The sequence below is a fragment of the Ursus arctos genome, unplaced genomic scaffold (genome assembly GCF_023065955.2).
Source record: "Ursus arctos isolate Adak ecotype North America unplaced genomic scaffold, UrsArc2.0 scaffold_25, whole genome shotgun sequence".
Classification (NCBI taxonomy): domain Eukaryota; kingdom Metazoa; phylum Chordata; class Mammalia; order Carnivora; family Ursidae; genus Ursus; species Ursus arctos.
In genome coordinates this window covers 29,190,435-29,216,364 of record NW_026622930.1, presented here as the reverse complement: position 1 = coordinate 29,216,364, position 25,930 = coordinate 29,190,435, and the positions used below count along the sequence as shown (strand labels likewise).

The window sequence follows — 25,930 nt, the reverse complement described above, 5'->3', positions numbered from 1 at the left end:
AAGTTCTTAGAATATTGTGCTGTCAATCTCTTGTTCTGTTGCTATACTCTCTGGACTTGATGACTGATACCTAGATTTTTGTTTATAAGAAAGAACTTTCTTACTTGAGAGACTTTCCCTGGCGTGACTGTCTCCCTCTATCCTAATTTGTTCTCTTATTCTCCACGTCCCCAGCTATATATGTCCTTTGTAAAATGTTCATTTAAAATCAGCAGTGATTAAGATGACCTTTGTCCAAAAGCAAACTATTCAATTGCATATTTGAATTTAATGATTTTGGATTCAGGTTTGATTTAAATGATGTGGATTCATGTTGCAAAAAACCCAGACATTTTAGGTATTCCTGACGCTGTAGCTGAATAATATACTCAAAGCACATTCTGAAGTTAAGATAATTTTCTCATTGACTCATTAAGAGGACTTCACCTGATGGATTAGCAATAATTAGAAAGATAGTATACAAATTTTGTAATTTATTTTGCTACTAACTCAAGAGGAAGCTATTAGAACTTTAAAAAATTCTTTGTACGTTTTCAGTTATGGATACAAAGTTTGGGGTTATTCATGTTTTTATAATTGGGCTGCACTGTATGATACAATGCTATGGAAGAATGAAAAAGAGAATACACAAGGGCATAATTACAGCCAAATGCGCACTTATGTTGGTCTCTTAGAGATGGAGCGGGATAGGGCCCTCGGGAAATTTTTCCTGAAAAGAATCCTTGATGATCCATAATTTCATCAAGTCAAAAAAATGCAGTTGACTCCTGAACAACGTCGGGGCTAGGGTTGCAGATTGCCTGCACAGTTGAAAATCTCAGTCTGAGTTTTGACTTCTCAAAAACTTAACTACTAACAGCCTACTCTTGACCGGAAGCCTTGCTGTTAACATAAATAGTTAACACATGTTGTGTGTTCTGTGTATTCCATACTGTATTCTTAACAATAAAGTAAGCTAGAGAAAAGAGAATATTGATAAGAAAATCATAAGGAAAATATATTTACAGTACTGTTTTGTATTTATTGAGCAAAATCTGTGTATGAGTGGACCCACTCAGTTCAAACCCATGTTGTTCAAGGATCAACTGTATACTTCAGATACTGTCAAAAAAGTAGATTTGACCTAATGGTAAAGTATACTAATTCTGGCAACTGTGAAATTGTCAGGCACTGGCAGAGGCCAGTACCCTCTTTGAATTTTACGCAGGCCCATGCTATGATTGTTAATTCCCTCCAACACGATATAATGAGCCAGGCCTTTGGATTGAATTTTAAAATGACTCAAGAGCTGTCCTGCTGTGGACTGCACTAGGATTCCTTTCACTGAGACCCCTCCCTTGGACTTTATCCCTAAGACCCAGACTGAGCACCAGAGTCATTTCCCTGGGCCCAATGTGTGGAGAGATTTATATTTATTAAGTACTAATTATGTGCTTGATATTTGCTATGTACTCTATGTATGTTATTTCAGTGAAGCCTTTTTACAACTTCAAGATTAAAGAATTAGTCTCTGCATTTTAGTCATAAAGTAGTCCAGGGACCCACTAAAGGTAAGTCTGGAACTTGGCTTCCCATCCAGGTCTGATGGTGGAGCCCATGCTTTTTCCACTCTACTGTGATAACCTGTATGTGGGCAAGGGAACACAGTGGCTTGGAGCACATTTCTTGCTCCCTTTCTCCTAAGCTGCCAGGATCTTTTGGTATACATGAGCTAGACCACCATTGTTACTAAAGATAGCTAGTCGTTCATCCACCAGCCATCTAGCCATTCATCCATTCATCCGTGCATCTAACAGATATTTATTGAGAATTTATTGTGTGCCAGGTGTTGTTTGAGAACCTGCAGATATGCTGGCCACCAGGCCCTCTGCCTTCATGAAGCTTATAACCTATTATGCAAAGACTCATTATAAAATGACTATGGGGTGGGAGAGAGTGTCTGGTTAGCCCAATGTCAGACTTCTAGGAGGCCCTCAACAAGTGTGTTTCTTTTGCCCCACTTCTTTTTACCTAATTTTTATGAGCCTGGTCAAATAGTGTCTCTTGTTTGTTCATTTATGGTTGTACTTTGAATTGTTGATTTGGGTTTGTGTGTTTTTCTCAGTTCAAGATCAGCCTGTTAATCTTTAGAAACCAATATGTTCCATAAAGAAATTTCATCCTAGTGGCCAAATACTCTGATTTTGAATATTAAGAAGGTGGTATGGGATACAAACTTTCATTTTGAGATGAATAAGTTCTGAGGGTCTAATGTATAACAGGGTGACTGTAGTTGATTAACACTGTGTTGTTAAATTGAAAAGTTTTTTTAAAAAAAGAGGTAAATATGTAAAGTGATGTGCTAATTCGATGGAAGGAATCATTTCACAGTGTAGACGTATATCAAATCATCTGTTGTGCACTGTAAATATCTTACTACAATTTTTTAAGATTTATTTATTTATTTGAGAGAGAGAGAGCGTGCACGCGAGTGTGAGTGGGGGAAAGGGCAGAAGGAGAGGGAGAGAGGGAATCTTGAGCAAACTCCCTGCCAAGCATGGAGTCTGATCCCGTGACCCATGAGATCTTGACCTGAGCCAAAACCAAGGTCAGGTGCTTAACCAACTGAGCCCCCCAGGCCCCCCAGTTTTGATTATACCTGGAAAAAGCTGGAAAAAGAAGGCGCTATGATAAAAATGGCATAATTTTTTTCTGAAATGTTATCTTTTTAGGTCTTGTATAGGCATTAATCCTAACTACATAGTATATGCATTTTATTTTAAAGGTTTTATTTATTTATTTGTTTGAGAGAGAGGGAGAGAGAGAGCATAGGCAGGTGCACAAGTAGGTGGGAGGGGCAGAGGGAGAGGGAGAAGCAGACTCCGCTGAGCAGGGAGCCCAAGGCTGGACTCCATCCCAGGACCCTGGGATCATGACCTGAGCTAAAGGCAGAAGCTTAACCAACTGAGCCAGCCAGGTGCCCCTGTATATTTATACTTTTATATTGTTTCCAGTGTGGTTGTTAATAATTTACCATATATTATATTGCATGTCATTTAAAAAGGTTTATTATATTTTACAATGGGAGGTAATGAGTTAATGCTGAAACTCATTAACTGGAGCATGAAACTTAGATCCTCTGATGAAATTCATTGAGCAAATGTTATTCATTGTGGAGAATCTTGAGTTAGTTGTATTTTGGGGGTGTTTCTTTTGTGGATTATCTTAAATCTTTTGATAAATTTAAGCTACTTACTGACAGATTTTCGAGTGAAACTAGACTGACACATTTCAAAGTGCCCACGTAGAGCTGAGTGTTTCCTGACCTGGTCTCTGTGTGGCTAGTGGAGGGTTTCAGACTGTGTTGAAGATAAGTATTATTAACTTCGAAGATGTTAATGTAACTTTGATAAAAATATTATTTTTGAGAATAGCGTAGTCGTTCATTTTATGGTGGTGCAGTTTCTTATTTTGACTTTGGTTGCATCTTTTGCAGTAGTCACAGCTGATTGTTTTCTGGGCGTTGTCAGTTCATGTCCAGGGCTCTCTCAGGTTCCTTTATTTCTCTGTTCCCACTGCCCTGGTCCAGGCCCCAGTCAGCTCTCCCCTAGGGAGTTGCAACAGCCTTGTTACTAGTATTTCCTTATTCAGTGCCCTTCCTCTTTCGGACTCTCTTCCACATTACTGTTGAAGATTTGGGGGGAAAAGAAAAAAATACGTATATGCACGTGTGTGGGCACACGTACGTAAAGGGATGTTTGTTTCTGATTGTGACGATCGCTCATGAACCTTCCCTAGTTCCTCATTGCCTACAGGGCAGTCAAAGCTCCTTATTAGCAGGTGGTTTGGAAACTTTGTGGAATGGTTCCAGCTTTCTACCACCAACCCCCCAGTCCTCCTCCTTGCCCTTCCTGTTGGTTCCAGCCAATGTTTTACTTTCTTTGCAGTTTGGTTGGTAGTGGTGCTTGGTTGACATTATTTGCTATGTATGGTATTCAGCCTTTCTTTTGTCCAGGTAGCCTTTTAAATGTAAAAGCCACTATTTCATCTTGTTTGAATACCTCCCCTAGGGGCACCATGAGGCAGTTCTACCATCTAAGCTAGCAGAGTTTGCTTCCTGTGCTTTAGAAGATGTGAAAATTTCCCACATAGATTAACTTTTTTTTCTTGAAAGGCTTATGGCTTAAATGGAATTAAGGAACTGGAATTTAATTTTCTTTCCTTAGACTAATTTGTTGAAGATTATTATTTTCGAATGTAGGCACTATTTGAAAGTTCTGATCTCTTTTTGTACTATGTTTTCAGATTCATCATTAGACTTTTAGCATTTTCTTTTGCAATAATAAATATTTATTTGTAGCTGCATAAGGTGATGGGTGTTAACTAAAATTATTGTGATCATTTTGTAACATATACACATACCAAATCGTTACATTGTATACCTTAAGCTAATATAATCTTATATGTCAATTAGATTTCAGTAAAACTGGGAGGGAAAACCAAACACACTCTGCTCACTTACCTCTCCTTGTACAATGAACATAAAAACTTCATAAGGCATTTGCAGCAACATAGATTAAAAAAAAAATACTCCTATATCAGCAGCCTGATAGGATTGCAAGTCATTCCAAGTTCATCTGAATGCTTCTCTGTACTTGAAAGTGAGCATTCTCACTATAACAACTCTGAATGACATGCCCTGTGCCCACAACTGACACTGTTAGGATGATGAGATTTGCTAGTCATCTTCGTAATCGCGAGGTGATCGATCCCCCACAAGTTCATGGATGCCAGAAATGGTGTTGAGGGAGGCCTCCGGTTCCCTGGCTCTGAGGCTGAAGCTAGATGAGACGCTGAATCGATAGGAAAGCCAGTCTATCTCCTGTGACTCTCAGGGAAAATTTCCACACAGTCTTTAGAGTTTAAGCGTTTCTTCGTGTGTTTAATTAAAATGTGTCTCCATGGTTTATACTCTTTGTTTACTCACATACCGTGTGCATTGCAGCCTTTTCTGTCTTTATTCTCTGTTTCCTCCCCCCCATTTGCTTTTCCTCTGTCTCTTTTTTGCCCATTGGAAACTTATTTGTTATTCTTCCTTGATCCTGTAGAGTTGATCTTAGAAGCCTTATGTTCTTCTGCCATTTCTTGAGGTTGTACTGGCCAACACTTTGGCTTTTATTATTGTTATTTTTACATGTCCTTCACCATGAACTGGGTTGTAAACTTTTTGAGAGGAAAGTCTGCCATTGGCATCTTTGGAGCTCTGCAGCTTTTTGAAACTCTGAGCCTTATACCCAGTTGATGTTTAAGAAGTGTTTGAATTATAAAGCAGAGGAAACAGTCAATAAAACTAAAAGACACCTACTGATGGGAGAAGATATTTGTAAATGACATACCTGATAAAAAGTTAGTATCCAAAATATATAAAGAACTTGTACAACTCAACACCAAAAAAACTAAATAATCCAATTAAAAAATGGGCAGAAGACATAGACAGACATTTCTCCAAAGAAGAGCTACACATGGCCAACAGACACATGAAAAGATGCTCAACATCACTCATCATCAGGGAAATGCAAATCAAAACCACAGTGATATCTCACTTCACACTTGTCAGAGTGACTAAAATCAAAACCACAAACAAGTGTTGGCGAGGATGTGGAGAAAAAGGTATCCTTGGGCACTGTTGGTGGGAATGCAAACTGATACAGCCACTCTGGAAAACAGTATGGAACTTCCTCATAAATTAAAAATAGAATTACCCTGTGATCCAGTAATTCCACTGCTGGGTATTTACCTAAAGAAGATGAAAACACAAATTTGAAAGGATACATGCACCTATGTTTATTGCAGCGTTATTTACAATAGCCCAGATATGAAGCAGCCCAAATGTCCATCGACTGATGAATGGATAAAGAAGTATATATATATGCAATGGAATGTTACTCAGTCATAGCAAAGAATGAAATCTTGCCATTTGCCACGACATGGATGGATTTAGAGAGTATAGAGCTATGTAAAAGAAGTCAAAATACTGTATGATCTCATTCATATGTGGAATTTAATAAACAAAATAAGCAAAGGAAAAAGAGAGAGAGAGAGAGAGAGAGGCAAACCAAGAAACATACTCTTAACTGTAGAGAACAAACCGATGGTCACCAGAGGGGAGGTCGGTGGGGGATGGGTGAAATAGGTGATGGGGATTAAAACTGCACTTATCTTGATGAGCACTGAATAATATGTGGAGCTGGTGAATCACTATATTGTACACCTGAAACTAATATAACACTATGTTACCTATACTGGAATTAAAATTTTAAAAGAAGCTTATTACTTAAAGTAAATACTTATTCTTAAATACAGCAAATAATTGCACCTCAGTTAAGGGGACTTGGTTGGTGAAGGTGCAGCTGGGTCTTGGCTTTCACTGAGGCTGTGGCAAGTGTAACAGTCATTTTTGAGAGTGAGGAAACACGTAGCTGAAACTCTCTGTCATTTAGCTCTAACCAGTGTGTGGTGCTCGTAACATGTTCCTTCACGCGTTCAAGTCCCACGTCAGCTATGAACTTCCGCTTTTTGAGGTTGTTTCGTTAATAACTGAATGTTTCTTACATTCTAGTGAAGGGAGGAGGGGGCAGTTGATTATCTAGTTGCATTATCCGCCCCATCTGTTTCCTGTATATGACAGCAATTTCCACTTCGTGCCTTTGCCCATGGGGTCAAAAGCACATACAAATGTGATTCTGGTTCTTGCAGTGAGAAGAAAGTTAACTACTCAACTTTCTTAAGATCTGTTTGCTTTTTTCAGGCCTCAAGCTTGTCATTAATATATTCTCTTGTCACTTTAATACCAAGAATGACTTTTCTAGTGTGAAGAGTGGGTGGCACACTTTGTAAGGTGTCTTGAGCCTCTGCTTTCCTGTGGGAGATTAGGACTGTCTGTTCTGGAAGTTTGCTATTTTGAGAGATAAACCTATTATTTTCATTTTCGAAATGGATTCAAGGCGTACATACAAAACATCTCAGGATTTGTGACTCGTTCGGCATCATTGCATAAATAATTTTGGAATTTTTTTTGTTCCATCATACGGTAATTTTTCTGAATTCATGCTTTGCAAAGGAACAAACTAAATATTAGGAATCGTAGGTTAAGTATTAGGAATTAGGTATTCATGTCAACAGTGGCTTCCTTGGGTGGTAAAACGTCACAGGCTGGGCTGGAGGGATGTCGAGATGCTGTGTGTGTGTTTTAATCAATACAATTATACTAAGAGGAAGAGTGTTGTATTGACTTACAGATATTAAACCTTATTACTCTGTTTAATTTAAAAATATTTTAGGTAGACTAGAAAGGGTAGAGAATTATGTAATACCTTCTAGCTTCATCAACTCTTAACCTTCTGCTATATTTGTTTAAGATCATAAAACATTTTGGAAAAAGTTGAAGCTCTCCTTTTCTCCCTCCTAATCCTGCACTGTTTTCTTCTTTCGGAATGCACAGTATTTGATGGCTTTGAAAATGAATCGTATATTTCTATCAGTTTACCCAGTGAGTAGTTGAGTGGTAGTTTCCATTAGGGAAACAAAATTTATGCTCCTCTCACTTGCAGGTTATGGTTAAACTGCTTCTGAAGAGGTTTTACGGAGGTGATTTGGGGTCAATGAACAAGATGAGAAGCGTATATATTTTGAAAAGTGAATTTGGTTAAATGTGGGCATTCACATTCTGGTTTAGTTTAAGTGACATTTCAGAGTCACTAAGTTGTTTCTTCAGATTAATTGTTAAGCTCAAATGCCTGGGTGGTCACTAAAATGGACTTTTGTCTATGAAGATTTTGTACTGTAGTTTTCAAGCGTTTTTTTATTGAGTTTCATGAACTTGTTTGGTTTTGGGAATTTTCCTCCAAGCATTTCATCCAGCTTACGGAATTCTGAATACCTGCCTCTTTTTCTTACTTTCTTTTTTTGGGTAAGTATGATACAAAAATCGAAAAGCTGTTTATTTCTCCTTAATGCTACCAAGGTCTGTGTGATTTAATTCTGTGGCATAGTTTCATTGTTGTTCACCATTTGCTCATTTCTGGAGGTATGTTAAACTTGTATCACGTTTTCTTGTCGAAATTTAGTTTTGATAAGTTCCAGAGAACAGAGGGAAAAAATCTAAAACGTAGGTTGTTGTGTGTATATGTGTGTTTTACCTTTATGTAAGCTATATATCATAATTAAGGAGAAACTAGGAAAACAAATTGAAAGAGATTTGCCAGTGATCCTGTCACTCATGTCATAATTTTTTTGCAATCTCTTTCCATTTTTTCTGAAAAATATAACATTTTAACATAGTTTACAGTTTATCATGTGTATTTTCATGTAATATTATAAATAGTAAATTAGTAATTGATAAGTAATTCCTAAATTATAATTATTCTAAATACAATAAGGTGGAGGCTATGTAAGACAGTAGTAGAAACACAGGCCTTGTTTCAGATGGATTTAGGTTTGGGTTCCTGCTTGTTCCTCCTGTTAAGTTAGCTGTGTTACCTCGGCAGTCACTTAACTACTCTGTTTCCTCAAATGAAAAAAAATATGGCTCATAAAAACCATCTTGCATGGGTATTTTAGAGATTAAATGAGATAATGAACAGCTCGTTCATCCAGATTGTGCCAGGAACACAGTACATATTTTTTTTATTTTTATTTTTTTATAATAATATTTTTTATTATATTATGTTATTCACCATACAGTACATCCCTGGTTTTTGATGTAAAGTTCGATGATTCATTAGTTGCGTATAACACCCAGTGCGCCGTGCAATACGTGCCCTCCTTACTACCCATCACCAGCCTATCCCATTCCCCCACCCGCCTCTACTCTGAAGCCCTCAGTTTGTTTCTCAGAGTCCATAGCCTCTCATGCTTCATTCCCCCTTCTGATTACCCCCCCTTTCTTTATCCCTTTCTTCTCCTACCGATCTTCCTAGTTCTTATGTTCCATAGATGAGAGAAACCATATGATAATTGTCTTTCTCTGCTTGACTTATTTCACTTAGCATTATCTCCTCCAGTGCCGTCCATGTTGCAGCAAATGTTGAGGAATTGTTCTTTTAATAGCTGAGTAATATTCCATTGTATATATGGACCACATCTTCTTAATCCAGTCATCTGTTGAAGGGCATCTCGGCTCCTTCCACGATTTAGCTATTGTGGACATTGCTGCTATGAACATTGGGGTGCATATTGCCCTTCTCTTCACTACGTCTGTATCTTTGGGGTAAATACCCGTTAGTGCAATGGCTGGATCATAGGGTAGCTCAGTTTTTAACTTTTTAAGGGACCTCCACACTGTTTTCCAGAGTGGCTGTACCAACTTGCATTCCTACCAACAATGTAGGAGGGATCCCCTTTCTCCACATCCTCTCCAACAATTGTTGCTTCTTGTTTTGTCAGTTTTTGCCATTCTAACTGGTGTAAGGTGGTATCTCAGTGTAGTTTTGATTTGAGTTTCCCTGATGGCTAATGATTTTGAACATTTTTTCATGTGTCTGTTAGCCATTTGTATGTCCTCATTGGAAAAGTGTCTGTTCATATCTTCTGCCCATTTTATGATTTATTTGTTTCTTGTGTATTGAGTTTGAGAAGTTCTTTGTAGATCTTGGATACCAGTCTTTTATCTGTAGTGTCATTTGCAAATATATTCTCCCATTCCGTGGGCTGCCTCTTAGTTTTTTTGACTGTTTCCTTGGCTGTACAGAAGCTTTTTATCTTGATGAAGCCCACAAGTTCATTTTATCTTTTGTTTCTCTTGCCTTCGGAAATGAGGAACACAGTACATATTAAACTGTTACTATTTGAGGTTACGTGACATTGAATACAAAGAGCAAGAATATTGGAAAAGGATCAATCATCTTGGGTTTGGATTCTAATGCTCTCACCTCTTAATTTGCTTTGGGCAAGATTTAGAACTTCACTGATTTCTACTTGTACTCCTTATAAAAAGGGGATAATAAAAGAAAGGGGGATAGTAATATCCATCTGCTAGGACTGTTGTATCGATTATCTGAGATAGAGACTATTATGTGCCTGGCATATTATGGGCACTCAGATAGTAACTATCATAGATATATATATTTGACAGAGAGAGAGAGCACAAGCAGGGGGAGCAACAGGCAGAGGGAGAAGCAGAGTCCCAGTGGAGCAGAGAGCCCAACATGGGGCTCGATCCCAGGACCCTGGGATCACAACCCAAGCTGAAGGCAGACGCTTAACTGACTGAGCCACTCAGGCACCCTTGTTGTTGTTATTAATAAGGGGAATTACTTAATTGAAAGATAGGTTTAGACATTGTCTGTTTAAATCAAGGTAGAAGCTTCTAGATGTCCTATATTTTATTTGTACTTATTATCCTCCAAGGACTTGTGGTTATCAAGGACTTTGTGAATAGTATGAACATGACTGCTGCTGCTCCCTGTCCCCAAATTTGGGGTAGGTAGCCATCATTAAAATAACTTGTAAGGAAGCAGTTCTGAGAGACCATCAATGTGTAATGAAAAACTACCAAATATAATTGTGTATAAATAGGCTGAAACATGTACCTCTCTGAGTATTCCTCACGGGTAGGTTGTAGATCGTCTGCCTCCGTCCCTCTCAACCTGCATATCATTCTTCGCTCCCAAGAGCCTTCCCGTGTACTCGCCCTCATTTTCATATTTCCTTCTTGACTTTACTATTTAGAAGCACCAGTTCATGTTATCATTCCTTCTTTTTATGACCATGATGTGCCGCTGTTAGTTATCTATATATGTGTGCATCGAATTTGAGGAAGGTCCTACGAAAGGACTCTTGATCCTGCTGTTCTCACATTCCGCTCTGTTTCCTTTATAATGGATGTCACCTAGACCCTCCTTTTCGTCAGTTTATATGTCACCATTTTACATCATAGAGGCAGTACCCCTTTTAATGAATTTCTGTGTAATTGCATGGTAGGCTTATGGGAGATGATGGGTTGGTTGGTGAACTCCCGCCAGGTGTGTGTCTTGTCTGAGCTGATGGTCCCAGTTTGTGCTCAGGTTGCCAGCCCTGTGCTTCTACCTCACTGTGATCATTCTGTTTCCTCCTGTTGGCAGCCCTGTGCACTGACTTGGAAGCTGCTCTTTTATATACATGTAAGATGGAGCTTACTTTTTCTTTACCACACATGGTGCACGCAAGCACACACACACACACACACACACACACACACACACACACCCGCCTTGAAGTAAAGAGACTGCATTCGGTTTTAGATGAAGTCAGTAAAAGGAGAGAAAATTAATAAATTCATAAATTTTGCCAGAAAGCTACAAATTTCTGTTTTGGAGATTGGCATTCAGGGGTGTAAATATAGTTTAAAAATTTTCTAAATTGGCATTTGAAAGGCTTGCTTAAAAATAAGTAACCAGAAGACATTCTTTTAATATTCTGGGATTAGGAGCTGGTAAAGGTGACTCAACTTTTGTCTAAAAGTTTTTAAACCATGTTCAAAGGGTACTTAAAGGGGAAAAACGATTCCCCTTCAAGTTTATTGAAGAACTAACCATATTCTAATCTCATTTTAAGTTATATATTTTTAATTTACATTTTGATATACCTTTTGATTTTCATTAATAGTTACCCTCATAGTAGGGACTTAGTATATTCTTACTGAATGAATGACTACCTCATGACTATTAACTGTTGATTTGTTACTAGTTTTAAATTATGTTTAGTATTTGCAAGGGCTTCCTAATAGATTCTGTCATTTGATCCTTGTAATAATCTTGTGAGTTAGGCAGGAGAATGATTTTCTCCATTTTGCAGGGAACTTAGTCAGGTGCCACTAAATGATGACTCCGGGTTAGGACTTCTAGATTCTAATTTTAAGCTTTTTGCTCAGTGCTATGCTGTTTCCCCATGGTGATGTGGAAACATTTCGGTACTTCGTATTGAACAGAGTTTTGTTAAGGGCACAGTTTTAAGTTCTAGGTCTTTGTGGATGAATGTAAAGATAAGATTTCTACCTCCAAGGAAGACTGTTAGTAAATAAATCAGTAGATAAGGTAATTATTGTGCCTATAATAATAATTGGTGCATAGTGGTTGCCCAATAAATGTTTACTAACTGAATGAGTAAGTGAGCAATGTGATAAAAAGGGAATAAACAATATGTGTAGGGCCTCATATAGATAGATTGAGTAGAGAAGGTTTTTCTGAGGAAGTGACATCTAAGCCTGAGAAATAGCATTTCAGACAAAAGGACAGCATATGCAAAGGTCCTGAGTCAGGAAAGAACTTGACCTATTTGAGGACACCAAAGATGGCGGTGGAGCTAGAGCATAGTAAGCTGAAGAGATAGGAGTTCAACATGAAATTGAAGAGAAAGAGACCAATTATGTAGGGCCTTGTAGACCATGGTAAGAAATTTGGCTTTTAGTCTAATGTTGGGAGACAATTTTCCATGTGTCTTGTGTTTCCACACTAACCACTTTTGTTCTAGACTGTCTTTTTAAGGATGATTTGTATAGTCAGCAGCCTTGGAAGATACCCTCCAGAGCAAAGATCAATCACACTTACTGTCTAATGTCTCCTTCTGGGGTAAAGTTCAGGCAGGCATACTGCCCATTATAAAAGATTTGGGTTCATTAAGCTCAGGGTTACTCTCCCGTAACACATCCCACTACTGTGCAGCTGTTACTGGTGGGAATTGGGACGTAAGGGACTGGCACCAAAAAAGCTGGTACTCTGGCTACTGTTATTGCTGTGAGTAATGAAGTCCTTTGTCTCTGACCCGCGTGTCTCATGTCCTCAGTGGTCTCCATACACTTGTGACAGTCTAACTTATTAGCTTGGAAATTAGAGTAAAATCTTATATCTTTCACACTTCTTGACATCTCAGGCTATGGAAAGCCACTGGTAGGTTTTCAGCAGGGGAATAATAATATGTAGTTTAACCTTTTAAAAAGTCATTTCTGACTACTCTGTGGAAAATGATCATGGGTAGAAATTAATGAGGACTCTGGGGGAGTTGTCTGGTTTAGAGATAATAGTGGCTTGGACCAGTGTGTTGCCAGTGGGTATGGAGAGGAGGGAAGGATTCAGGGTGTTCTTCAGGAGGTAGAATTTATAGGTCTTGGCAGAATGGATGTGGGCTGTGGAAGAAAGCAATGGATAGTGAATCTTAGGTTTTTGGCAAAAGCAAATGGGTAGATAGAAGTGACTTTGAGTTGGAGAAGCCTCAAGATGAAGATAATTAGCTTGAAAAAGGACTTATTTCTCACTTTCGTGTTTAGAATTTGAGGGAAAGGAAGAATAAGTAGTAGTTCGTACAACTTGGGATCAAAGGACCATTGTATGTACTTTCCAGGGGAAGAACATTTTTCTTGTGTCTTCCTGAGTTGTCAGATCCATTAATGTTTAGAAATTCAAGTCTTGCAGTTCCTTGTTTTTTTTTTTTTTTTTTTTAAGATTTTATTTATTTATTTGACAGAGATAGAGACAGCCAGCGAGAGAGGGAACACAAGCAGGGGGAGTGGGAGAGGAAGAAGCAGGCTCATAGCGGAGGAGCCTGATGCGGGGCTCGATCCCATAACGCTGGGATCACGCCCTGAGCCGAAGGCAGACGCTTAACAGCTGTGCCACCCAGGCGCCCCTTTGCAGTTCCTTGTTAAGTGAGTTGTCGCAATATCACTAAATTAGATTAGCTTGAGAGGATTTATTTATTAAATAGCCATATTGATTTTTGCCCCAAATTCATTATCTGGGAGTTTATAAGGAAACTCTTTAATATGTTTCAGGGTTTTCCCCTTTCCAACATTAAAGTAATAATACATTTTTTTCGTATTTATTTTTTAGAGCTTAAATTTTTATTTTTATTTATTTTTATTTTTTTTTAAAGATTTTATTTATTTAATCGACAGAGATAGAGACAGCCAGTGAGAGAGGGAACACAAGCAGGGGGAGTGGGAGAGGAAGAAGCAGGCTCATACCGGAGGAGCCTGACGCGGGTCTTGATCCCACAACGCCGGGATCACGCCCTGAGCCGAAGGCAGACGCTTAACCGCTGTGCCACCCAGGCGCCCCTAGAGTTCAAATTTTTAAGAAAAGATTTATTTACTTTAGAGAGGGAGAGAGCATGAGCGGGGATGGGGGGGGGGGGTGCGTGGAAGGGCAGAGGGAGGGGGAGAGAGGCAGACCCCCTGCTGAGCACAGAGCCTGCCATCGGGCTCCCATCTCAGGACCCTGGGATCATGACCTGAGCCTGAAATCAAGAGTCAGATACTTAACTGAGCCACCCAGCACCTCTAGATTCTAAATTTCTTTTAAAGCTGGGCTGTTGTCCCTAAATCCTCAAGGATAATTTGCTCATCTTGTGAGCATGTAAGCTTAATACAGTAGGATGTAAGAAACGAGTGTCTGTGGATTAATTTATTCTTTTTGTCATTTTCATTTAGAAATACCTCAAGATAACTTCTTGTCTTTCTAGTACCAGATGCTGATTTCAACAGCACCTGATTGCTTTTCATAAAGAAAATAACTAAAAAGCTGGCGGGGGTCGGGGTGGGGGGTGGGGTGGGGGGTTGGAGACCTTCCCCCTGCAGAGTCCTGTTAAATGACTTCTTTTTTAACTAATGAGATTTATCCTTTTGTGTGCTTCTCCTGTGCTTACTGTCTTTACAGGACCGTTTTGCATTTCTTAACCTTTATGTATTGCAGACGGTTTAGACTCCAGCATGAAGTGTGCGTGAGTTTTGAATTATTTTTGCACCATCTTGAACACGTCCTTTGTTTTCTTTTGTTCTGTGGTATTTTTTTTTAGTCTGTGGGCTAGGTCTAGATTTTTCCTCTTCGGAAAGAAAAGGAAAGGGAAGATAGAACTTACTAGCAGATTTTTGGGGGAGTTGGGAAGGAGGCTAGGCCGAAAATTACTTTTGATTCAATTTATACTCCACCCCTTGGAAGTCAACAGTGGGAAAACATATTCCATTGTAAAGACGGAGAGAGAAAGCTTGAACTAAGATCACAAAATCATTGGTGCTGATCATAAGACTCTTCTAGGTTGTATGAGTTATTATTAATCACTAATAGACTCTGGAGATAGTTCTACCAGAAATGCAGTTAGAATGCTGTTATACCTGATTTTTTGAGAAGATAAATATGCTTTTTTTTCTTTTCTTCTTATGGAGATACATCTTTTTTGGGTTTTAGCAATTTTAAGCCACACCCAGGTAGCAGAGTGGGATTTAAGCTTCCCAGGATGTCCTGTTGCTCCACGTCAGTATCCCATTATACAAATTCTTTAAAAGGGCTCAACATTTTGTCGCTAATTTCATGTTTCATGCAGTGTGCTAAGTGATGTATAATTTCTCCTATTTAGGCTTTGTTTGGAACTTCATGAATGGGTTGTTGGTTTTCTCTTCCTTGTTTCCTGATTTCAAAACAAAACAAAACAATAGTAATAAGATTTTACCAGAGCCTTCTGAGAGGAGATTTTATTTAGTGACTTACTTGAGCCAGAATTTGTAGCCTATGAAATGTGCTAGAAACTCTCCCTAAAGGATTGTTCATATTGTTCTTGCAGTCTCTGTATGGCCTAGAGTTGTGCCTCTACCCCCTTCCCTGCCCTTAGGAAGATTTTTACCCCTCCACCTGCCAGTTTTGGACCTAGGCTTGCCTGTACCCTAAAAACCATTCTGGAAATGGTTCAGAGGCACAGAGGAGTCTTAGTCTTAGCTCCATCTCTCCTGCCCATCCTTTTTCTTCCGTTTGAGGAATAGCTGAGGGTACAGCAGATGGAGGAGTCGAGTCAGACCTGGTTTGTGTCTGAGCTCCTGCTTTTTGGTTGTGTGACCCCAGGCAACACACTTAACCTTCCTAGGCCTCAGATCTTAAATGTAGAACTGAAACTCTGCCGATGACCTCCTGGTGGTTTGGCGAGGCGTAGTTGTGTATGCCAAGGAACTTGTTTTTAGGGCTTGTAGGTTCTCACTAGAACTAGAACTATTTTGAAGTTATGCATTCCCCTATGATTCTGTCCTTCTGTCTCCCTCTGGAGGTGACTACTATCCTGAATTTTCTGTTCAGCATTCCCTTCCCTTTAAAAATGAGTGTTTCTGTAAACAGTGTATTTTTAGCTTTGCCTATTTGGGCTCTGCAAAAATGGTATCTTATATAGTCTCTAATAACATTTTTGTTTCTCTGGGCTTCTCCCTTACTGGTTCCCTAGTTAGAGAGAGTGGGCTTTTTCTGATACTGGATCAGAGGTTGGGGTAGCATTAGGTGACATGGGGGCTGAGTCCAAGAACGAAAAGTGAGGTTAATAGGAGCCACGTTTACTACTGTTGTAGGGAAGGGAAAGCGGAGAGCTAGAAAGACCCTATAGTTGGGACGGAATCCAGGGCATCTGTATGAGCTCCTGGTCTGCAATATACATAGATATGGAAAGAAATGAAGAAGGACGTGTGTGCATCTGTGCATGTTTTTCTGTTCTCCTGGGTAGGAGCAGTAATAACCCAGTTGCAATAAGCACACCCAGATCTTGGTTTCTAATACCGTTTTCCCCCCTTCTAGAATGGTAGGAGTTATTAGGTTAGAAATCGCTTTTTGGCAGCCATCATAAAATAATTAATCTGGCCAAGAATTATCATTGGACACAAATGTTGGTTGGTAGGATATTTATATAATCTGAAAATATCCTGTTACAAAGTGTTTATAAATTACAAAGTAGAAAGTAACTTTGTAGTGGAAATCTGGCAGAGTCCCCCTAATATCAAGTGATACACATTCAGGTTACCAGCAAGGGAAAAAGATTAGTATACCACCTGGTAGGATACGGCGAGGGGAACTCTCTTCTTTGGCATTCCTGCTGAAAATTCAGAACTGGAGGCTAATCATAAGAAAGTATCAGACAAACCCAAATGAGGAACATGCTATAGAACTGGCCTGGAATCTTCACGGTTGTCAAGGTCATGAAAGTCAAGGGAAGTCAGGGGTTCTGGGTTGAAATACACTAATGAGATGTGAAAACGAAGTGCAGTGTGAGATCCTGGATGGATTGGATCCTTTTACTAATATGGACATTACTGGGATAATTGGAGAGTGTAAGATTTGGTCTGTGGATTAGATGATGGTACTATGTAATTTGGATGATTTTCATGGCCATAATTACGGTTTTGTGGAATGCCCTTATTTATAGAAACTACTGTCTAAACTCGTAGGGGTGATAGGCTATCATGTTGGCTACTTACTCTCAAGTGGTTCTGAGAAATAAAGTTATTTATACTAACTAGTCTTGCTTTTTTTTGGTCGGTTGATCTGAGATTTTTAAGCAAAACAGAACAAAAAGCCCCTCCTGTTAGTTGACTTAGTAGTTAATTGTTAGCTTATCCTACAAATCATTTGTAAGGTTTAAGAGGTTTGTTTTCTCATGCTGTCTTGTCTTGCAGCTGCCCCATAGAGTAGGCTTTCTGCCACATCTTGATTTGTCTTTTGGTGTGCTGGTTTTATTTACCAACATTTCATGGGGCACCGGGGTGGCTCAGTCCATTAAGCATCTGACTCTTGGTCTTAGTTCAAGTCTTGATCTCAGGGCTGTGAGTTCAGGCCCCACGCTGGGCTCCACGTTGGGCATGGAGTCAACTAAAATAAAATAAACTAAAACAAAATAAAAATGAAAAGTATTTACCATTATTTCGTGAAGATGTTCTTTTCCCCTGCTCATTATTTCTTGTGACCAACTCCTTCTTCTCATGGAAAGTATGATTTATATGAATAGGGCCTTTTACTGTTAGAATTCAGTGATAATACTGTATTTAATTTTAACTTTGTTTTCTTCTTTTATCTGGTGAGCTATTCAAGCTTTCCTTCTCTCCCTCTCTCTCTCTCTCTCTCTTTTTTTTTTTTTACCACACTCTATCTACCTCAGCATTGAACATATTTCAATAGGCTTTTAATAAAAAGTGTTGGGCTGGTTGATTTTTACCATAGAATTTAGAATTTTAGAAAGCATAAACAGGGTAAGGGGACTTGCATAGACAGAGTGGTAAATTCATTGCTATACTAAATCTTCATCCAGGCAGTTTATGTGAGTGGTTAGCCCCCAGAAGTCTGGGGCACGGGGGAGGGAGGGTAGCTAGGGGGAGAAAGTTAAATGTCAGAGCAGCCTTCCCTCTCTGAAAACATGACATGTAGTCTGTTTGGTAGAATCTGCCCTTTCTTATTAGACAAAAGAATCATGGGTCAAAAGCATTGAATGTCTACCCATACCTCTCTCTGTGGTGGAACTGAAATCCATCATCGGGCTTGTTTTCCTTAGGGAGGTTGGAGGACAAACTTCTCTTTAGCAGCCACGCTAATTTTCATATTTCTCAGAATGATCAAGGGAAAAAAAAAAAAGCTTTTAAAAACCCAGAGTGGTAGTTACATTGCACTTAGTATACACCCACACATGCAGGCTTTTCTTCAGCATTTTGTTATTTTTTTTTCTTGCTGCTTTTACAGTGTAGGTGGCCTTCTCTGGATTGCTTTTGACAGGAAATTGAGCAACCTTTCTTTTTTGGAACAGAATATATTTTACTGGTGAGAGGAAAAAAATCAAGTGTTTATGTTTTGAAATTCAATTATGAATTTGTATCTGAAGATGGATTTAAATCTAGAAAAATGGAGGTTGGGTTAAGTAGATTTCATATTGTGCGTTAATATTTCAGAGCCTCCCTAGTAATTTTTAGGCTTTCCCTCCTTTCTTCTTTTCTTGTAAAAAGAAAGGAAGGCCTGGAAATTATTTTGCTTCATAAAACAAAAAGTACTCTCTGTTCTCTTAGCCACTGATGGGTATGAAGACGCTGTCTTTGGAGCGCCTGGGTGGTTCAGTTGTTAAGTGTGTGCCTTCGGCCCAGGGCGTGATCCCAGAGTCCTTGGATCGAGCCCCACATTGGGCTCCCTGCTTTGCTGGGAGCCTGCTTCTTCCCCCACTCCCCCTGATTGTGTTCCCTCTCTCGCTGGCTGTCTCTCTCTGTGTCAAATAAATAAATAAAATCTTAAAAAAAAAAAAAAAAAAAAAAGAAGAAGCAGCAGCTGTCTTTGACCAGGTCATTAGTTTTTTGGCTCGTGTTTGAGGCTGCCTTCCCCAGTGGTCTTCTTTCTATAGTGGGGGAATGATGGGCTCTACACTGGTTTCACAGGCATCTTGAATCTAGAATGTATGTTAGCCCTACCTTTGGACAAGCACAGTACTCAGTAAAGCTTTCTAATGTTCGGCTGGTGCGGAGGTTCCCGGAGCAGGGGTAGGGGGCTCCAGATGGGAGTGCGGCCTCTGACCCAGATCCAACCTACCCTGCCAGCGCCCCCACAGGCGCTTCCGGATGTGAATGCCTGTCTGCCCACCGCCCACCACCCACCCAGGGACTCACTGCCTGGGGTGACTGTGCTTGAGTTCGATTTAGGTAGTTCCTTTACACACTGGGGATTCGGAGGAAGAAATCAGTCTATAATTAGAATATCAACTCCTATGCCACATCAAGGAAATGTCCAGTCAGAATGGACTAAGTCTGGTGGAATCTTCTAAGTGCGTTCATATAGCACATCCCTTCCTTTGAGTTTAAACATTGCATGTTTGTACACGTCCCTAGCTAGATTGCTGGTGCACATCAGCTGTCAGGTATGTCTTCGTTATGTAATTAGCCAGTTACAGCTCAGTAATTAAGCTTGACAAAACAAAGCGTGTGTTTTGAGTGTTACAGGTTTCCGTACTTATTTCCTCATTCTGTCGATGCACTGTGTAGGCCAATCATGTGAAAACTGCAGGGTTTTTAGTATCTGGGATACTTGACTTTATAGGTTTCTTTTCCCCACAGTTTCCTCCTGATGTTTATACCATGTGACTGCAGTAGGGTAGGAAAGACCTGCTCCAGGGTCTGACCAAGCTCTGTTCTGCTGTGTTGCCTAAGGTCATGGTGTGGGGACACGGTGGGCCCTCAGGAAGTCTCATTTTGAATACAGTGAAAGTGGGTTTTGAAGCACCTGTCTGTATACCTGGCTGAATAAATGATGGGAGTCCTATCTAGGGTGACAGGCTGGAACTTCATCCCTCTTGTCCTTACCAGGAATGGGGAGTATCTGTGAGGGAAACTAAGTTCTGGTTCTTTTCCTTTCACTCTTCTTAGCTTCCATTTTATATGTTTGGGAACAAAGTTTTGAGGGGTTAACACAGTTTGACAAAGTGTTTCACCTCAGTAAGCATCAAAACATTAGTTTCTCGGGAGGCTCTTAAGGACATGTATACTCTGATTTATTGTAGTATTTTTAGAATGAGTACATGTACTGCATAGTATTAATATGGGGCATGCATGTATATTCCTGTACCAGTTACAGGAAATGTTCATATCTGTAGTGGGAGTTTATAGCCTATCTGAAGTGACCAGTGTGGGAATTGTAAAATTTCTAATTGATCAGAGAGTTGTTTGCTTTGGAACAGGGTTTCTCAACCTCACCTCTGTTGACCTTTGGGGGTGGATGATTCTTTGTAGTGGAGGGCTGTCCTGTGCAGTGTGGGGTGGGTTAGCAGCCTCCCCGCCTTCTGCCGTGAAAAGCTGGTAACATACCTCCACCCCCTGTTGTGACAACCAAAAATATTTCCAGACATTGCACGATATCCCCTGGGGGTACAAAGTCACCCCCTGTTGAGAACCACTGGTTCAGAACAGTGGTTCCCGTAGGCACGGGACAGGCTGACTACGTCATCACTTTGTTGGGGGCCTTTGTGTACAGTCAGGTTCCTGAGTTTCTCCTCAGACTCCCTGAACAGGCGATGGGGGCTGAGGCCCTAGATCACCAATCTGCCTAGAGACTGAATAACTGGGTTTAAGAATTTGTTTAAGCTGGGGTGGCTGTTGGTTGGCTTATATTTAAATGTGTGCTGAACTACACGTAAAGAGATGACCAGTGAAAGAGGGTTTTAGAGGTAGAGCATATCCTTTCGCAGTTATGATTTGATTTGTAATGGTGATTTCCCCCCCTTAATATTGTGGGGTACAATTGTATGTTTTTCAGAATTCAAAGATAACCTTATTGTACTAAAGTCAATAATTATTTTAATCTAGGTTTTGAGAGAATACCTCAAGCTGGACTCAGAAGCAAGATTCACTACTCACTTTGAAGTGGAAGAAGGTGAGTTGGCGGATTAGTCCAAAGGCCTGTGGGGGAAGGGAACGCCATGCAGACACCTGTGCTTAGAAGACCTCCTTGTAGGGAAATTTGAATTTATCGCATATGGACCCTGTGTTTCTTCCTCACTGGTTTTTCCTCCTTCATTGTTTTACTGCTGAGAGGCAGAAACGGAATTGGAGAGGAAGGGAAACTACGGTTTTTACTCTTTGATTTCTGAATTCAGCATTGTTATCTTTACAGTTAAAATAGTTCAGGTATTTTCTGGCTACTTAAATTAATAATAAGAAAGCTTTCGTGACCTACTTAAGTTCCCATTCCATAGTAAATACGTTTCAAAAAATCGTCTACGTGTTTCTTACAATTTGATGGGAGTTTATACCTCAACTCGTGTTAACTGTCGTGCATCAGTGTATAATTGGGAATAGCAGGCTTGTCCTGAAAAACGGAGAGATGGTTAGATGATGTGCTGCCTGACATTTACCGATGCGGGTGTTACCACTGGTCTCAGAGTGGTTCCCCGTGGTTATTACTCCCAGGTAGGAACCCAGGCCCACCTTAGGCCTGTTCTAATGTTTCTGTGGACATTTCTCATTTCTCAATTTTTTATTTAAAAAATTTATTTTTATTTTTTTATTTTTTATTTACATATAATGTATTATTTGTTTCAGGGGTACAGGTCTGTGATTCATCAGTCTTAACACAATTCATAGTGCTCACGATAGCACATACCCTCCCCAGTGTCCATCACCCAGCCACCCCATCTTTCCCACTCCTCTCCTGTCCAGCAACCCTCAGTTTGTTTCCTGAGATTAAGAGTCTCCTATGGTTTGTCTCCCTCTCTGGTTTCGTCTTGTTTTCATTTTTCCCTCTCTTCCCCTATGATCCTCTGCCTTGTTTCTCAGATTCCACATATCAGTGAGAGCATATGATAATTGTCTTTCTCTGATCGACTTATTTCACTTAGCATAATACCCTCTAGTTCCATCCATGTCATTGCAAATGGCAAAATTTCGTTTTTTTGATGGCTGGCTGCATCTTCTTTATCCATTCATCTGTCAGTGGACATCTAGGCTCTTTCCATAGTTTGGCTATTGTGGACGTTGCTGCTATAAACATTGGGGTGCATGTGCCCCTTCAGATCACTACATTTGTATCTTTGGAGTAAATACCCAGTGGTGCAATTGCTGGGTCATAGGGTAGCTCTATTTTCAACTTTTTGAGGAACTTCCATACTGTTTCCCAGAATGGTTGCACTCCCACCAATGGTGTAGGAGGGTTCCCCTTTCTCCACATTCTTGCCAACATCTATCATTTCCTGACTTACTAATTTTAGCCATTCTGACTGGTGTGAGGTGGTATCTCATTATGGTTTTGATTTGTATTTCCCCGATGCCGAGTGATGTTGAGCACTTTTTCATGTGTCTGTTGGCCATTTGGGTGTCTTCTTTGCAGAAATGTCTATTCATGTCTTCTGCCCGTATCTTGATTGGATTATTTGTTCTTTGGGTGTTGAATTTGATAAGTTCTTTATAGATTTTGGATACTAGCCCTTTATCTGATATGTCATTTGCAAATATCTTCTCCCATTCTTTCGGTTGTCTTTTGGTTTTGTTGACTGTTTCCTTTGTGGTGCAAAAGCTTTTTATCTTGATGAAGTCCCAATAGTTCATTTTTGTCCTTGCTTCCCTTGCCTTTGGTGATGTCTCTAGGAAGAAGCTGGTGTGGCAAATGTTGAAGAGGTTGCTGCCTATGTTCTCCTCAAGGATTTTGATGGATTCCTGTCTCACATTTAGGTCTTTCATCCATTTTGAGTTTATTTTTGTGTGTGGTATAAGGAAATGGTCCAGTTTCATTCCTCTGCATGTGGTTGTCCAAGTTTTCCAACACCATTTGTTGAAGAGACTGTCTTTTTTTCCATTGGATATTCTTTCCTGCTTTGTTGAAGATTAGTTGACCATAGAGTTGAGTGTCCATTTCTGGGCTCTCTATTCTGTTCCATTGATCTGTGTGTCTGTTTTTGTACCAGTACCATATTGTCTTGATGGTTACAGCTTTGTGATAGAGCTGGAAGTCCGGAATTGTGATGCCACCAGCTTTGCTTTTCTTTTTCAATATTCCTCTGGTCTTTTCTGGTTCCATACAAATTTTAGGATTATTTGTTCCGTTTCTGTGAAAAAAGTTGATGGTATTTTGATAGGGATTGCATTAAGTGTGTAGATTGCTCTAGGTAGCATAGACATTTTCACAATATTTGTCTTCCATTCCATGAGCATGGAACGCTTTTTCATTTCTTTGTGTCTTCTTCATGAATTTCTTTCATGAGTATTCTGTAGTCTTCTGAGTACAGATTCTTTGCCTCTTTGGTTAGTTTTATTCCTAGGTATCTTATAATTTTGAGTGCAGTTATAAATGGGATCGACTCCTTAATTTCTCTTTCTTCTGTCTTGTTGGTGTATAGAAACACAACTGATTTCTGTGCATTGATTTTATATCCTGCCACTTTACTGAATTCCTGTATGGGTTCTAGCAATTTTTGGGTGGAGTCCTTTGGGTTTTCCACGTAAAGTATCATATGATCTGCAAAGAGTGAGAGTTTGACTTCTTCGCCGATTCAGATGCCTTTAATTTTTTGTTGTTGTTGTTGTCTGATTGCTGAGGCTAGGACTTCTAGTACTATGTTGAATAGCAGTGGTGATAGTGGACATCCCTGCCGTATTCCTGACCTTAGAGGGAAAGCTCTCAGTTTTTCCCCATTAAAAATGATCTTTGCTGTGGGTTTTTCATAGATGGCTTTTATCATATTGAGGTATGTACCCTCTATCCCTACACTGTGAAGAGTTTTAATCAAGAAAGGATGCTGTCTTTGTCAGATGCTTTTTCTGCATCTATTGAGGGTATCATATGGTTCTTGTTCTTTCTTTTATTAATGTAGTGTATCACATTGATTTGTGGATGTTGAACCAACCTTGCAGTCCAGGAATAAATCCCACTTGGTCATGGTGAATAGTCCTTTAAATGTAGTGTTAGATCCCATTGGCTAGTATTTTGGTGAGAATTTTTTGCATCCATGTTCATCAGGGATATTTTTATCAGGGATTTTGGTTTTGGGATCAAGGTAATGCTGGCCTCATAAAATGAGTTTGGAAGTTTTCCTTCCATTTCTATTTTTTGGAACAGTTTCAGAAGAATAGGTATTAATTCTTCTTTAAATGTTTGTTAGAATCCCCCTGGGAAGCCGTCTGGCCGTGGGCTTTTGTTTGTTGGGAGATTTTTGATTACTGCTTCAATTTCCTCCCTGGTTCTGGGTCTGTTCAGGTTTTCTATTTCTTCCTGGTTCAGTTTTGGTAGTTTATACCTCTCTAGGAATGCATCCATTTCTTCCAGATTGTCTAATTTGTTGGCATATAGTTGCTCATAGTATGTTCTTATAATTGTTTGTATTTCTTTGGTGTTGGTTATGATCTCTCCTCTTTCATTCATGATTTTATTTATTTGGGTCCTTTCTCTTTTCTTTTGGGTAAGTCTGGCCAGGAGTTTATCAATCTTATTAATTTTTTCAGAGAATCAGCTCTGAGTTTCCTTGATCTCTTCTACTGTTCTTTTGGCTTCTATTTCATTGATTTCTGCTCTGATCTTTACGATTTCTCTTCTGCTGGGTTTAGGCTTTATTTGCTGTTCTTTCTCCAGCTCCTTTAGATGTAGGGTTAGGTTGTGTGTTTGAGACCTTTCTTGTTTCTTGAGAAATGCTTGTATTGCTATATACTTTCCTCTTAGGACTGCTTTTCCTGCATCCCAAAGATTTTGAACAGTTGTGTTTTCATTTTCATTTGTTTCCATGATTTTTTTTTTTTTTAAATTTCCTGGTTGACCCATTCATTCTTTAGTGGGATGCTTTTTAGCCTTCAGGTGTTTGAGTTCCTTCCAAATTCCTCTTGTGATTGAGTTTGAGTTTAAAAGCATTGTGGTCTGAAAATATGCAGGGAATGATCCCAATCTTTTGGTACTGGTTGAGTCTTGATTTGTGACCCAGGATGTGATTTATTCTGGAGAATGTTCCATGTGCACTAGAGAAGAATGTGTATTCTGTTGCTTTGGGATGGAATGTTCTGAATATATCTGTGAAGTCCATCTGGTACAATGTGTCATTTAAAGCCCTTGTTTCACTGTTGATCTTTTGCTTAGATAATCTGTCTATTTCAGTGAGGGGGATGTTAAATCCCCTACTATTATTATATTATTGTCAATGTGTTTCTTTGATTTTGTTATTAATTGGCTTATGTAATTGGCAGCTCCCATGTTAGGGTCATAAATATTTACAATTGTTAGATCTTCTTGTTGGATAGACCCTTTAAGTATGATATAGTGTCCTTCCTCATCTCTTATTACAATCTTTGGTTTAAATCTAATTTGTCTGATATAAGGATTGCCACCCCAGCTTTCTTTTGATGTCTATTAGCATGGTAAATGGTTTTCCACTCCCTCACTTTAAATATGGAGGTGTCTTTGGGTCTAAAATGAGTCTCTTGCAGACAGCATATCAGCGGGTCTTACTTTTTTATCCAGTGTGATACCCTGTGTCTTTTGATTGGGGTATTTAGCCCATTTACATTCAGGGTAACTATTGAAAGATATGAATTTAGTGCCATTGCATTGCCTGTAAGGTGACTGTTACTGTATATTGTCTCTGTTCCTTTCTGGTCTATGTTACTTTTAGGCTCTCTTTTTGCTTTGAGGACCCTTTTCAATATTTCTTGTAGGGCTGGTTTGGTGATTGCAAATTC

The 25,930-nt window shown here is 39.4% G+C and overlaps 1 protein-coding gene across 15 annotated transcripts in view; it reads left to right on the top strand.

The window, feature by feature from the left end:
- Window positions 1-25,930, top strand: part of SIPA1L1 (signal induced proliferation associated 1 like 1) — a 446,735-nt gene that overhangs the window by 142,995 nt on the left and 277,810 nt on the right. For 13 of the 15 annotated variants that reach the window (XM_044391372.3, XM_048219779.2, XM_026519617.4 and 10 more), the window contains one exon: window positions 21,083-21,149. The exons of the other annotated variants lie outside the window; for them this stretch is intronic. The gene's annotated coding sequence lies outside the window, so the exon portion shown is untranslated. The remainder of the gene's footprint in view (window positions 1-21,082; window positions 21,150-25,930) is intronic. 15 annotated transcript variants of the gene reach the window in all.